Source organism: Lithobates pipiens, unplaced genomic scaffold, assembly GCF_037356315.1.
Source record: "Lithobates pipiens isolate NorthernLeopardFrog02 unplaced genomic scaffold, aLitPip1_a1.2 Scaffold_23, whole genome shotgun sequence".
Lineage (NCBI taxonomy): Eukaryota > Metazoa > Chordata > Amphibia > Anura > Ranidae > Lithobates > Lithobates pipiens.
This window is the reverse complement of record NW_027507785.1, coordinates 273,042,620-273,056,811: the sequence shown is the minus strand read 5'-3', so window position 1 is coordinate 273,056,811 and position 14,192 is coordinate 273,042,620. Positions and strand designations below refer to the sequence as shown.

The 14,192-nt window shown below is 38.1% G+C and overlaps 1 protein-coding gene and 1 non-coding gene across 5 annotated transcripts in view; both read right to left on the bottom strand.

Annotated features, from left to right (window-relative positions):
- COP1 (COP1 E3 ubiquitin ligase) overlaps positions 1-14,192 on the bottom strand; it is a 287,714-nt gene that overhangs the window by 34,705 nt on the left and 238,817 nt on the right. The gene's annotated exons all lie outside the window — the stretch shown is intronic.
- LOC143928685 (small Cajal body-specific RNA 3) lies at positions 2,701-2,836 on the bottom strand. The gene has a single exon (XR_013262513.1).

Sequence of the window (14,192 nt, the reverse complement as noted above, 5' to 3'; positions counted from 1 at the left end):
CAGGTGAAGAAGTGGAGAGAAAAGAAAAAAAGTAGTAAAAATTGGTCACACAGAATAAGACAATGAACGAGCATTGTTTCAGAGAAGAAAAAAGCCACAATGGGCAGCTATGATAACTATTCTATAGGTGCCCTGGTTTTAAGACATGGCAGTTAAAAGGCACCTAGAGGCTACAATATGATTATATGGCAAAGAGATTTGAAATATTAATTATATCCTTGAAACAAACTGAAGCATGACTGAATGACTATTTTGATGAAAGAATCTTAATTTCAGTTGAAATTCTAATTGTAATTTGGAATGAAATCAAACCAACACAATTACAAATGCAATTTAAATTTTTATCACATTAAGAAAATAAATTGTGAGAAGATTTTTGATAAAGTCTGAGAAAGTCCAAAAACAGTACATCAATTGCCCTTTTCTTCATGAGAATAATGTATTGGCTGAGGCAGGGATGTCAGATTTGAAGCGACAATTGGAATGGCTTACTTTAGTCCAAGGGGATGGGCTACACAAAAGAACGAGGTTATTCAAATGTAAGAGTGAACACACCCTTCAGAATTTGAAGTGCGATACCAGCCAACACTTTAGTTTTAGAAAGGGTGAGGAAAGGTTAGAACCTCTGTTGGGTTTAATTGCCGTCTATGGCCCTGTTGGAAAGATTCTCATTCCTTTTTAGGACTAGAAAGACACACAAACTAAAAACTCAATAAAGATTATCTAAAATTAAGCATAAATACAGCTGAATATCATTAGCGTAATGAAGTAGCATGGTGACTAATGCTATACCACTTCACCAATTTGTACAAAAGCTCAAAACAAGGATCACTTGTGATTCAGAATGGCAAACCCTTAAACACTCATAGTGAACAGTAACAAAAGAAATGGATGAATCTGTAATATGGGAATGGTTCCCAGAAACATTATGCTTTTTCAGTTACCCAGCCTATTAAAGGTTAACCCTCCCAATCACAAGCGTGACTTTCTTTTGCTTTGTTTGGTATTATGTGCCTTTCTGAATTCAGGCAATGTACAAACTACCTGAGAGAATTATTATTTAAATTTACAATGATTTGAATCACCATGTTTCTACATCAGAACAAGTTGAAAGACCAAGTGAAGTTGCCCCTGATGTAAAAAATAAAGGGCTGTGTGCCTTTATCTAGTGAAGAGGAGCAGTTTCTTTTGGGGTCACATTTTTGCCACTTTTGGATTTTATTTGCTCAAAGCACTATATTTGGAATATTCACATGGACTGAAGTTGTTTTCATATTTTTTTTTTTGCTTTTTGATGACACATTGATGATATAATTTTATAATTCTATGACAGCGTGGTCTAGTCCTTAGTCTTTGGTAGGAAAAGGGGTGATCCTTTTTTCCAACTTTTAGATTTTTTTTTTTTTAAATGTTGGTGTTATCTCTCTCACTTTGATGTTATAAGTTGCATTAAGTAAATAAATCTGCATAAAACAAAAACTGCGTGTCTCCATTTCAGGCTGCAAATCAACAAAATTGATTTTAAAAAGGGGGGTGATTTTATATACCCACTATAAAACATGAATTTCTGCTATGCCAGAGATGCACCTTTAATATAGTGCAACTAAGAGGCATAAAATGATCAAATTAATCTAGCTATCGCTAGGCATTGGAAATCTCTAAATCGCCCTATCTCGGAAGTAATCCTAATTCAAAACAACCACTGCCTGATGGAATACATGTATGCCAAGGCCCACCTTCAAATTCCTGCTTTCTTGATAAAAAATAAAAAATGGGATCCTTGGCTCGACCATCCTAAATGCTCACCCCTGCCTTGGCTCACTATTGTTAATACCCGTTTGACTTATAATATGGTCTTGACACCCAACAGGACCATCCCCCTACCGTCCTTCATTTTGTAGGCGACAAGTCTATCTCAACTATGTAATAAGCTTGACATAGCACTCGTTTAAAGCATCTCTTGATGGCCTACATAAGATTATACTATTTACCCTAACGTATTTGTTTGCACATTGTATTCATTATCTGATTACTTACGTCTATGCAACAAAAACATGTTTACTCTGCATTATGATAAAACTTATAAAAAAAAAAAAAAAAAAAAAAAAAAAAAAAAAAAGATCAGATTACTTACAAATGATTGGCCCTGCTGATTATTTGCAGGAAATTACTGCTTGAGCGATTACATGTGAACAGCCACGATTAGCTGCAGGAGCCATTATCCTCTCATAGCTTACAATGGGGCTTCCTCCCGCAGCCAATTACGAAGAACACTTGCTGTGCGTCCCACATGTAATTGCACATGGCCTCAATTGCAAGTGTGAATGGGACCTAATTGCTACCATTTTTACTACAGCTTTTTATAAATCTGCTTCAAATCTTACCTCTTTTGTGTTAACTAAATTACTTTGCTGTATACTTCGATACCAATACAAACCAGAATACAACAAACATATTGATTGAAGACAACAGAAAGATGCCTGTAAACATACTGCAGACATGGTGCTTCACAAACAATTAGCATCCTATGTACAAGTGTGTACACACAAAAAGCACTGGTTGAATGACAGAAAAGGAAGCAGAAGATGAAAATAAGTAATTAGTAACGCACCATTTTGTAAGACACAACTCCCGGCCTGCACATATTGTTGGCGCATTGATCTGTGCTGCTCTCTAACTACAAGAACGAATCAGTGATCTTGTGTGTGGAGAGGAACGATCAGGCTCTGTTTATGCTTGGCAGAGCTAGACAGAGATCTCCAGTACATTACTATAGGAAGACTGATTGTACGGGCAGACACTTCACCTGCACGTATTTAGCAATTCAGCTTCCAAATATTGCAATGAGTCTCTATTCATAATACAGTCAAATGTCAGGGGCAAAAAAACAATGCAGGCTGCTAGGCCACGATAGTGCTCAGATTATATATTATGGAACATTCCATTTAGTAAATTATTTAGTTACCAATTGAGTTCCAGCAAGAACTGTTTCCATAAAAAAAAAAATAAGTGTCTCCACTTGTCAGGTGCAATGGGGAACATTTATGAGAAAGTGAGAGACAAGTGGAGAAAATCTGAACAGGTAAATTGACAGAATTTGATTGCTCAACATGAGCGAAAGAACCTTTTATACATAACAGTCAATATAAATGTCCCTGTATCAATAGCCAAAATGCAATACTGGATTAAGACACCCTAGACTAGTAACAATTCACTGTAAGCCACATTCCCAAATTGAACCCCACCATACATTTTCAGGTCCCCAGATTGCTGGGGGCCTTCATTAAATAGGCCTTTATTGAGAAACCCTAACCACATGCTTTGGTTGTATATTGGGATATTGTAGAAAGAGATCCACTAATAATACACTATAACATAAAAGACCAAGCATTTCTGCCCTCGGAACTGTAGAAAACTGAAGGAAACATTTCCATTCATGTCTACAATACAATACACAAAGCACACAACAAATAGAGATAAATATATATTCTTTCTGGAGAACAGTAGTTTATTTTGCTATCAGCTATACAAAAACACTCAACGTCTATTCATTCTTCTGGTGAAGAACAGGGCAAAGGACTGGCTTGTTAAGGCCAATCAATACACCTACTTTTTTCTCTTCAGACACATTGCTTGTGTTTATGGCTTTATGTATGGTACAGTGCAACAATAATCAATGGTGATAAACTGAAATGCCTAACAAATAATTTCCTGCAAGCATAGTACTAGCGTTGCACCAATACTAAGCATCTGCATGAGTGCTTGAACGCATGCAAATGCTCAGATACTAAAAACGGATTACATTCAAGTCGGCAGACTAAGACCAGATTCACATATGTGCAATGCCAGTTTCAGTGCGATTTGTGAAAAGAGTCTGGTGCGATTGTGTTCAGCGGTTCAGGTGTGAATTTGTGAAGTGAATGACATTGGAAATCACGACTGAACCGAACTTAAAAGTGTACCTGACCGTTTTTAAAATTGCACTGTGGCTGACAACACATATGCGAACTGGATCCATAGAAAGCCGGTTTGGTTCACATGTCATGCAAATCGGATGCAGTTCAAAATGCGTCCAATTTGCATATATGGGAACCAGGGCTAACCGCCACCTTAAAGTGGTTGTAAACACAGTTACACCACTTTTCCCTACAGGCTAGCCTATAATAAGGCTTAGTTGTAGCTACTGTGAATATCTGCTAAACTTGCACAGTTTAGGAGATATTCACTGTATCCGCATGTGACAACGTCCTCGTGCCCGCTTGTGCTTCTCTTGATCTAAGGTAAGTATTTCATAATGGGCTAGTATACCATGCATACCAGCTCATTATGCCTTTGTCTTGCAGGTTTGTTTGTTTTTTTGGTGTTTACAACCACTTTAATGAAAAAGCATTACTTAGGCCGCGTACACACGGGCGGATTGTCTGCCCAACTAAGTTCGTCAGACAATCCGACAGACAGTCCGTTCAACTTTTGAATGAACGGACTTGACCACACACGATGAACAGACAGTCCACTGAAAGCTTGCGCGATGACGTGTACAGCACGTACGACGGGACTAGAAATACGACGTCCAATACACTGCAATGCAACCTTCGGCGTGTAAATCCTTTCTGAGCATGCGCCATACTTAGTCCGTCCAACTTGCCTACACACGAGCGGACTGTCCGCTGAAACCAAGTTTGGACGGACAAAATTACGGAAGTTCCGAAAGACTTAGTCCGCCAGACTGTCCGCTGAAAAAGTCCGCTGAAGCCCACACACGAGCGGATTGTCCGCTGAAACACGTTTCAGCGGACTAAGTTGGGCAGACAGTCCGCCCGTGTGTACGCGGCCTTAGTCTACAAAAACAAAAAGTCAAAACAAAAACCAACTGTCATGTGACACTAAAATGGGTATCAAAGTACTTGAGAAAAAGTATCAATACCCGTAGAAAAATGGCTCATCTCTACATAGTAGAAATGAAATTGTAATTGGTGAATCTTTATGAAAGAACATACAATTTTGTATTTATATTCATGAATTCATAATATCATAAATATAAATTCATGAATGAATTTATGTTTATTGGCACTATATAGCACTTTATTATTAAGAACCAGCGTATTCATTGCATACACATACTTGTGAGTATTGCTAGTAAACTTTAAAGGAGGAGAAATGAATTAGGTGGCATTTTTTGCTTCACATTTAGATCAGCATACATTTTGGGAGGATTACTGAATGGGGAGGTATTCTAAAAAGTTTTGGTTTATAATATACCTCTGTATATATAAAATACCATGTATGAGGTTGTTTTATATTTATTTTACATGCATATGAGGGTTGTTTACAGGGCACACAATAGAAAAAGGTGCACTATAGATCTTCATATTACTTGAGACCCCAATGTAATATCGTACTCTCTGGCAGCTCCACACCAATTACAGTTTAATTTCTATTTATACTCTTTTTTGGTAGAAGTTTTGGTGCAGGCAGCTGCTGCCCATTTATTCCATATTGCAGAACTGATCTTCACATCCCTACATAGAAGTAGTACACATTAAATCCAGAATGAAAATTATTTCCCCTTGGGAGAAAACAAATTTTATCTGCTTATGTTCAGAAACCTTTTTGAGAATTCTCAAGAAAAAGTCTTGCTTGGGCACAGTCAAAAGTGTCAAGAATAAAGCAAGCTATTGATAATGCGGTTTTGTTTCCTGCAAGCATGGATTACAAGGAACAAGAATCGCTCTCGATACCCCCATCAACACAGACTTTGAGATTGCTTTGTATCCCTTTCCAGCCTTATGCAAATAAACTGTTGATCATATGTCTTCAGAGAGCTCCTTTTTGTGAGGCATGGTTCACATCAGCTGATGCTTATGAACTGCAATTTTAGAAAGGCAAACAGAAAAACCAGTGCTACTACCCTTACAACACATTGATGGCAGAGCTCCCGGGGGGCTCGATCCACAGTCCCTGGTTGAGTAGAATGATGTAGGAAGGATGATCCGCACACTGGTTGTTGCTCTTAAAGAATCTTAATTTTATTAAAAAGTCCCAGTGTACAAACACAGATGAACTCAGTTTTTGCGTTTTAGCCTATGAGGTCTTAGTCATTAACCACATTACATAGTTACATAGTTAGTCAGGTTGAAAAAAGACATAAGTCCATCCAGTTCAACCTTAAAAACAAATAAATAAAATAAAAAATAATCGTACAATCCAAATACCCAATTTTATGCCCACAATTGATCCAGAGGAAGGCGAAAAAAAACCCCAGCAGAGCATGCTCCAATTTGCTACAGCAGGGGAAAAAAATTCCTTCCTGATCCTCCAAGAGGCGATCGGATTTTCCCTGGACCAACTTTACCTATGTTAGTACCCAGTTATATTATGTACATTCAGGAAAGTATCCAAGCCTTTCTTAAAGCAATCTACTGAGCTGGCCAGAACATCCTCTGGCGGGAGTCTATTCCACATTTTCACAGCTCTAACTGTGAAGAAACCTTTCCGTACTTGAAGATGAAATCTCTTTTCCTCTAGACGTAAAGAGTGCCCCCTTGTCCTCTAGGTTGACCGTACAGAAAACAAATCAACACCAAGTTCACTATATGGACCCCTAATATATTTGAACATGTTGATCATATCCCTCCTTATTCTCCTCTTCTCAAGAGTGAATAAATTCAGTTCCTCTAATCTTTCCTCATAGCCGAGTTCCTTCATGCCCCTTATCAGTTTGGTTGCCCTTCTCTGCACTTTCTCCAGTTCCCCGATATCCTTTTTGAGAACTGGTGCCCAAAACTGAACTGCATATTCCAGGTGAGGTCTTACTAATGATTTGAACAGGGGCAAAATGATATCTCTCTCTCTGGAGTCCATACCTCTCTTAATACAAGAAAGGACTTGCTTTGGAAACAGCAGCTTGGCATTGCATGTTATTATTGAGCTTATGATCTACCAAAACCCCCAGATCCTTCTCCACTATGGATCCCCCCAGTTGTACTCCCCCTAGTATGTATGATGCATGCATATTCTTAGCCCCCAAGTGCATAACTTTACATTTATCAAGATTAAACCTCATCTGCCACATAGTCGCCCAATTAGACAGAGCATTGAGGTCGGCTTGTAAATTGGAGACATCCTGTAAGGACGTTATTCCACTGCATATCTTGGTGTCATCTGCAAAGACAGAAATGTTACTTTTGATCCCAGACCCAATATCATTTATAAAGATGTTAAAAAGTAAATATAATATATATATATATATATATATATATATATATATATATATATATATATATATATATATATATATATATATATATATATATATACACACACACACACACATATATATATATATATATATATATATATATATATATTTATATTAAATATAATATAATAAAATGAAGATTCTTTAAGAGCAACAACCGATGGGTGTATCATCCATTTCTATGCAATTTTAGAAAGTTACACTAAAAGTAGCCCTAAGACCGATTTCACAATGGTAAGACACGACTGTTGTAAGACTGTCAATCTGACTATGCCCTGTGGAATCGGTCCTACTTCCATCTGACTTGAATAAACAGGAATACGATTTTGCTCCGACTTGGAGATAGCCTGTCCTTTGACCAATTGAAACAAAACTAATGTGACAAATTATATTTCCTGCTGCTGTAATCATGTTGGATGCCACAAGTTGAATGGTTAGGATAAGGATCCGACTTTAATGATATTGAATGGGCTGAAAAGGGACCAAAGTAGTGCCGGAACCTTTTTCAAAGTTAGACCAACTTGTGTCAGACCAGTTAAGATAGCTCTCATAGGGAAGCATTGATTTGTACACGTCATGCGACATGTGCTCCCAAAGTATGTCGCACCAGTGTGAACCAAGTCTAAACTTATTTAATTAATGAGACTCCAGGTTTGAAAACTACTGACTCCAATTCTGTTTCATTGCAGTAAGTGGTCTATGGGTGAATGTTTAATGGGGGTGTTCAATAAAGATGTGAGAAAATAGAACCGTTTGTGTGTCAGCTTAAAGTGATACTAAAATTTTTTTTTTTTTGTTTTAAAATAAGCAAATATGTTATACTTACCTGCTCTGTGTAGTGTTTTTTCACAGAGCAGCCTAAATCCTCTTCTTGGTTCTCTTGCCGGCGCTCCTTGCCCCTTCCTTCACAGCAAACAGCTTGCTATGCGGCACCCAAGCCGGGGCTCTGTCTCCATTACCCCCTCTCCTCATTGGCTCACTGACTGATTGACAGCAGCAGGAGCCAATGGCAGCCGCTGCTGCGTCTCAGCCAATTAGGAGGGAGAGTCCCAGACAGCCAAGTCTCTCAACATCGCTGGATCGAGATGGGGCTCAGGTAAGCATTAGGGGGCCGCTGCACACAGATTTTTTTTTTATCTTTATTTAAAAACAAAAAAAACCTTCTGTCTTTAGACCCTCTTTAAGCACATTGTGTGTGTCTACTGTTACTTAAGATGAGGATCAGATCATATTTTATGCCAAATTACTGCAGAAAACCAGTTCACATACTTTTTTGCCACTTTAACTTTGGGGGTTTGTACATACATATGCATTTTAAATGGTGCACAGACATTTGGGCTTCGAAATATACAAACAAAAATAAAATGGATCTATACATCTTGCTATACGATTGAACAGGGTTAATTTTTTTATATTTTTTGATCTTTAAACAACATGCCTGCTAAGGACTATGTAAACACATTAACTTCCATCATAACCTCTGTAATATGTACAGCCTGAGTGCACCTGAAGAGTCTTTCGAACTTTAGTACACTAGTACACTATGTACTCCATTTACAGGGAATTATTATGTTGGTCCATTAAAGCATCGGCAATTATATGCAACTTTCCTATCTATTTTTTTTACAGTGCAAAACCATTTCCAAGTGCTCTTCAGGCACCTTAATGTTACTTCTGCTGCCAAACACCATCCTTAATATCATATCCCCTTTTCACTTGAAAGCTCAGTGCAAGCCATCTGAATGGCTCCTACACTGCCAATGCATTTCATCTTGTTTTCCCCTAATGTCAGATATGTCCAGAAGTTCTACCTGGCCTCACATGACTTGACAAATATATTTGGACTGGAAATGACAGAATCCATCCATGTTCTAAGTCACTATGAGTACACAGTTAAAGTGGATTTATACTCAAAACACTACAATAAATAAACCTACAATAAATCAAAACGCTAAAATAAACCTACAATTATTATCTTTATGGTACAGATACATTATGAGTAGTAGAAAAGAATATTTATGGAAAGAATGCTTCTCCAGTATTCATCCAAAGTAAGGCATGTGACTAAAAGCCTAGACATTGTGATCACTGCTGAAGAAACAGAATAGCGAATCTGAATTTGATCCTTCCCTTCAGCAGAGACCATATGATCAAATGCCTGGGCATTAGGGTCACAGACTTGGCACTAGAAAAGCAGGAATGGCATTTTATCTGGGAAATTTAAGTATTTCAGCCTAGTACTCATTTCCTAATTTACCTCAAACACTGTAAACCTTGCTACTAATTAATATATAAATATAGGTCCTCTTTCCTGATTTCCCTGCTGCCTTGTAATCTTCGGATAAACAAAACTGGATTTTCAGAAAGTGGTAAATCACACTTGCCAACCATATAAACAAATTGACACTTCAGCAACATTGAAAATTATAAAAAAAAATAAAAAAAAAATAAAGTAATTGTAGGTACTTACATAGCAGCAACAATTTCCACGCTTTACACATATATATTGTACATTCACATCAATCCCTGCCCTCAAGGAGCTTACAATCTAAGGTCAATAACTCACATTCATAGGTACACATACTAGAGTTATTTTAGACCAATTAACCGGTTCCCAACTGGCGCACGCTGATGTACATTGGCAGAATGGTACGGCTGGGCAAATGGGCGTACCTGTACATCCCTTTAAATTTGTCGCCGTGCCATCGCATGGTCGCCGGCTGGGACCTCTGAGTTGGGTCGAGGGTCCCATGGACTATCGGCGAGGGGATACCCACGATCATCTCACAGAAGGAAGAATGGGGAGATGCTAATGTAAACTAGTATCTCCCCGTTCTGCCTAGTGAGTGTCACTGATCTCTGCTCCCTGTGATTAGGAGCAGAGATCAGTGATGTGTCACGCAGCCACGCCCCCGGTAAGAAACATGCCCCAGGACACACGTAACCCTTACCCTGGCCCCTAGTGGTTAACCCCTTCACTGCCAGTGTCATTTACACAGGAATCAGTGGATTTGTATAGCACTGATTGCTGTATAAATGACAAGGGTCCCAAAAATGTGTCAAAATGTCCAATGTGTCCACCATAATGTCGTAGTCACGATAAAAATCGCTGATCGCCGCCATTACTAGTAAAAAAATAAATTATAAAAATGCCATAAAACTATCCCCTATTTTGTAAATGCTGTAACTTTTTTCGCAAACCAAACGCTTATTGTGATTTTTTTTTTTTACCAAAAATATGTAGAAGAATAGGCATCGGCCTAAACTGAGGAAAAAAAAAAAAGAGGAAAAAAAAAAAAAGGAAATAAAAGTTTTTTTTAATATTTTTTTGGAGGATATTTATTATAGCAAAATGTTAAAAAATAATGAGTTCTTTCAAAATGGTCGCTTTTATTTTGTTTATAGCGCAAAGAATAAAAACCGCAGGTGTGATCAAATGCCACCAAAAGAAAGATCTATTTGTGGGACGAAAGGGACATCACAACCGCTCAATTGTCAGTTAAAGCGACGCAGTGCCGAATCGCAAAAAGTGCTCTGGTCAGGAAGGGGGTAAAATCTTCCGGGGCTGAAGCGGTTAACCTACCAGCATGTCTTTGGAGTGTGGGAGAAAACTGGAGTACCCAGAGGAAACCCACGTAGGCACAGGGAGAACATGCAAACTCCAGGCAGGAAGCGCTGTGATTGGGATTTGAACCAACGACCCCAGTGCTGCCAGATGGAAATATGAATAAATGCCAAGATTACCCAGTTCACATTAGAAACTGGCAGAAAAGCCAAAAGGATTTACGAGAGAAGCCAAGACTGCCAAACTGGTAAATACTATATACCTTAAAATAATTATAAAAAGAAGTGAATGCTTAAAAACATATCAAAATAAACATTCTATAATAAAAACCACTGAGTTATTTTTTTTTAAAACATTTCACCCAAAAGAAAGGTGTGTTAATATAATTGAACTTTGGTTCTTCAACTTGAAAAGATCCATGCCTGGAGATAGGTGTGAACTAAGCCTTGGAGGAAACACTACTAACTGCTCCCAATGCAGTGCACATAATCACTTGGCGTCCAGCAAAGCACAGTTACGTCACTGGATTAGAGGGGTGATATCTCGGTCATTGCAGCAGTAATAATTGAGATCAAATTTTTTTTAAGGGCCGGCGGTTCCCTTCAATGTAAAAGTAATCCAGCGGCTAAGAAGCGTCACTGGATTACTTTTACAGGTGGAGAAAGGGGGTCTCACTTCCCTCCCAATGCCACCTTTACTGGGCTGTCCTGTCCAACAAGTATGGGCCCAGCGGCATCCAGTTCCTGGGACACAGTGAGATGAACTGATGTTGTTGCTCCCACCATGTGATGTCAGAAACCAGCAGCAACGAGGATTTAGTCGCTTCTGGTTTTGGTCTCATGTACACAAGCCATTACACCTGCTTGAATAAGCATCTGATTAAACCAATCTTGGTTTGTTCAGATGCTTTGAAGGACAGAGGAAAGATCTGGTGTCTAACAGACCTCAGATCTCCCCATAAAGAGTGCCTGTCATGGCTATCACAAGGGATGTTGTTCATTCCTTCCAATAGCAATAAAAGATTAACTGTAAAATATAAACAGTGTAATATTTTAAATAAAAAAACTAAAACTTAATATGACCTTGTCCACCCATGCTCTCACGCAAAGGTGAACATGTAGGTTGCGCACGCATATTTAAACAGTGTTCGCACCACACGTGAGGCATTGCCATGAACGTTATAACGAGATGAATTCTAGCACCAGACTTCCTGTGGTAACCTGTAAAGGCTTATGAAGTATTGCCTATGGAGATATTTACGTACATTAGTTTGGTGTCATTACATGAGTGTACATAATTTTAGAGTGTGACATGTTAGGTATGAATTTAGTGTAACATCTTTTATATTTTATAAAACAATTGGGTATTCTATTGTGTTTTTGTGCATTAAAATGCACAAAAGTTTATTTAAAAAAAAAAAAAATTACATTTGAAAAACCGATGTGCAAATACCACGCGATATAACAAAAATTGCAACATCCACCATTTAATTCTCTAGGGCCTCTACTTAAAAACGATATATCATGTTTGGGGGGTTCTCCTTAATTTTCTAGCAAAAAAAAAAAAGTTTTTTACTTGAGAAGTGTCATAATTGGCCCAGGGTTGAAGTGGTTAATGTGCAAAAATATGACCCACTTAAAGCATGGCAGATGCTCCAGCATTACAAGATTGCAACGGGTGGTTATAAAACAAAGGAAGACGCTCCCATTTTTAAATGCGTTTGAGAAAAGACAAGATGAAGCAAACAGCACAGAATGTACCAGCAAAAATGTTTTTAAATCTTTGCAATATAGTTGATCTAAATCAGACTGTATATTTCCCTACAAAACTGGAAACAATTTAGGTGTTTTGCATAAGAGATTTAACTCAAAGGGCATATTTATAAAGCAGTGAATGTGCCATTCACTTAATTTAAAACCAAGAATATTCACCTTCTCTACAGGTTTGGTAAATATCTCATTCCCCGCTTTATAAATATACTACGCACAGTGTATGGAATTTAGCCTACCGTAGCATCTATGCGAGTCAATTGGCTTCTTAAAATAAAATGGTCTCCTTCAGCCTCCAACTATCTAAGTCACAATGTACCGTTTTGTCAGCCACAGTAGCAAAACAACCTCTGCGATCACCAGAAACAAGGCTGTGCAAATGGAAAATACACTCTACAGGCTAAAACACACCAGCAACATTACACTTGGCAGCTGTTTAAGGTGATCCAAGCATCGCTTACACAATTCCTTTAAGAGCTAGATTAAAAAACAAAAAAAAAAATGAAAGAGGGGAAAAAAAAAAGAAAATGAAATTTTGGCATAGTTAACATGCCTTGGAGGCCTATTGGTGCTCTTTGTCAAAAACTGCAGCAGTTGCAGAAAACAGATCGGCAAGGATAGAATTGAAAAGGGACGTGTGATCTTTCATCAACGTATTCATTCTCTTTGGGCACAACGTTCCTACCAAAAAATTTAAACAGGCTTAAAAAAAATTGGTTTCAGATAGGTATAGCTGAAGACCGTGAACGTTGCAGTTCTGAATGCGCAATGACCTAATTTGACCGTCCTCACTTCTGTACTCCTGATGGCTAAAGAGAAGAGAAACAATGGAAGGGCTTCATAACTGGTGTTCACGCTATAATATTCTATAAAAAAAAAAAGTAAAAAAGTAAAAGTTCCTGTCCTCACAAATGTCAATATCTGACAGATCCAACCTTTTCTACAATGAAAAGAAGTCAAGGTAAAGGCAACAGATCACAAGCATTTTTATTTAAAACCACTGAAAGTTTATTGCTCTCAGATAATGGTGTAGAAATTCATTTTATTTCTGGCTTTTTGAGAACATATGATACAGCAACTGATAGAACAAAATTGGTACGGCTCCATTTTATGGTTTACGTCAGTGAGTGTTTTATGTAACTATTTGCTTTGTAGAACAGGGCTAGAATACCTTTATGTGAAGAACGTGGTGAAGCTACACTGTATGTTTGAAACTGCATTTCATTTATATTACAGGATTTCAACCATAACTTAAATGTTCCTAAAGGCACAGGAGAAGACACGTGTGACGTGGCCCATTAGCGTCACACTGGGCTTCGTTTTTAATTAGCATTTCCCCATCTTATACATAAAGCAATATCCCCGAAAATCACTGGCTAGTGGTATGCTGTACACATTTTCATTACATGCCACTAATCTTTGTTGCGCTGGCATCTATTAAGTCTATGGTGACACCGCAACCATGCACTCACTGGCTTTCTATGGCCATATAAATTGTGTGCAGAATGGACTTTTTATGCTTTGTGTATCCCACTACCTATCAGAGGCGATTTCCTGGCTGAACGCTATTGCTTTCCCGGTTAGGTAAGCTGATAAAGTG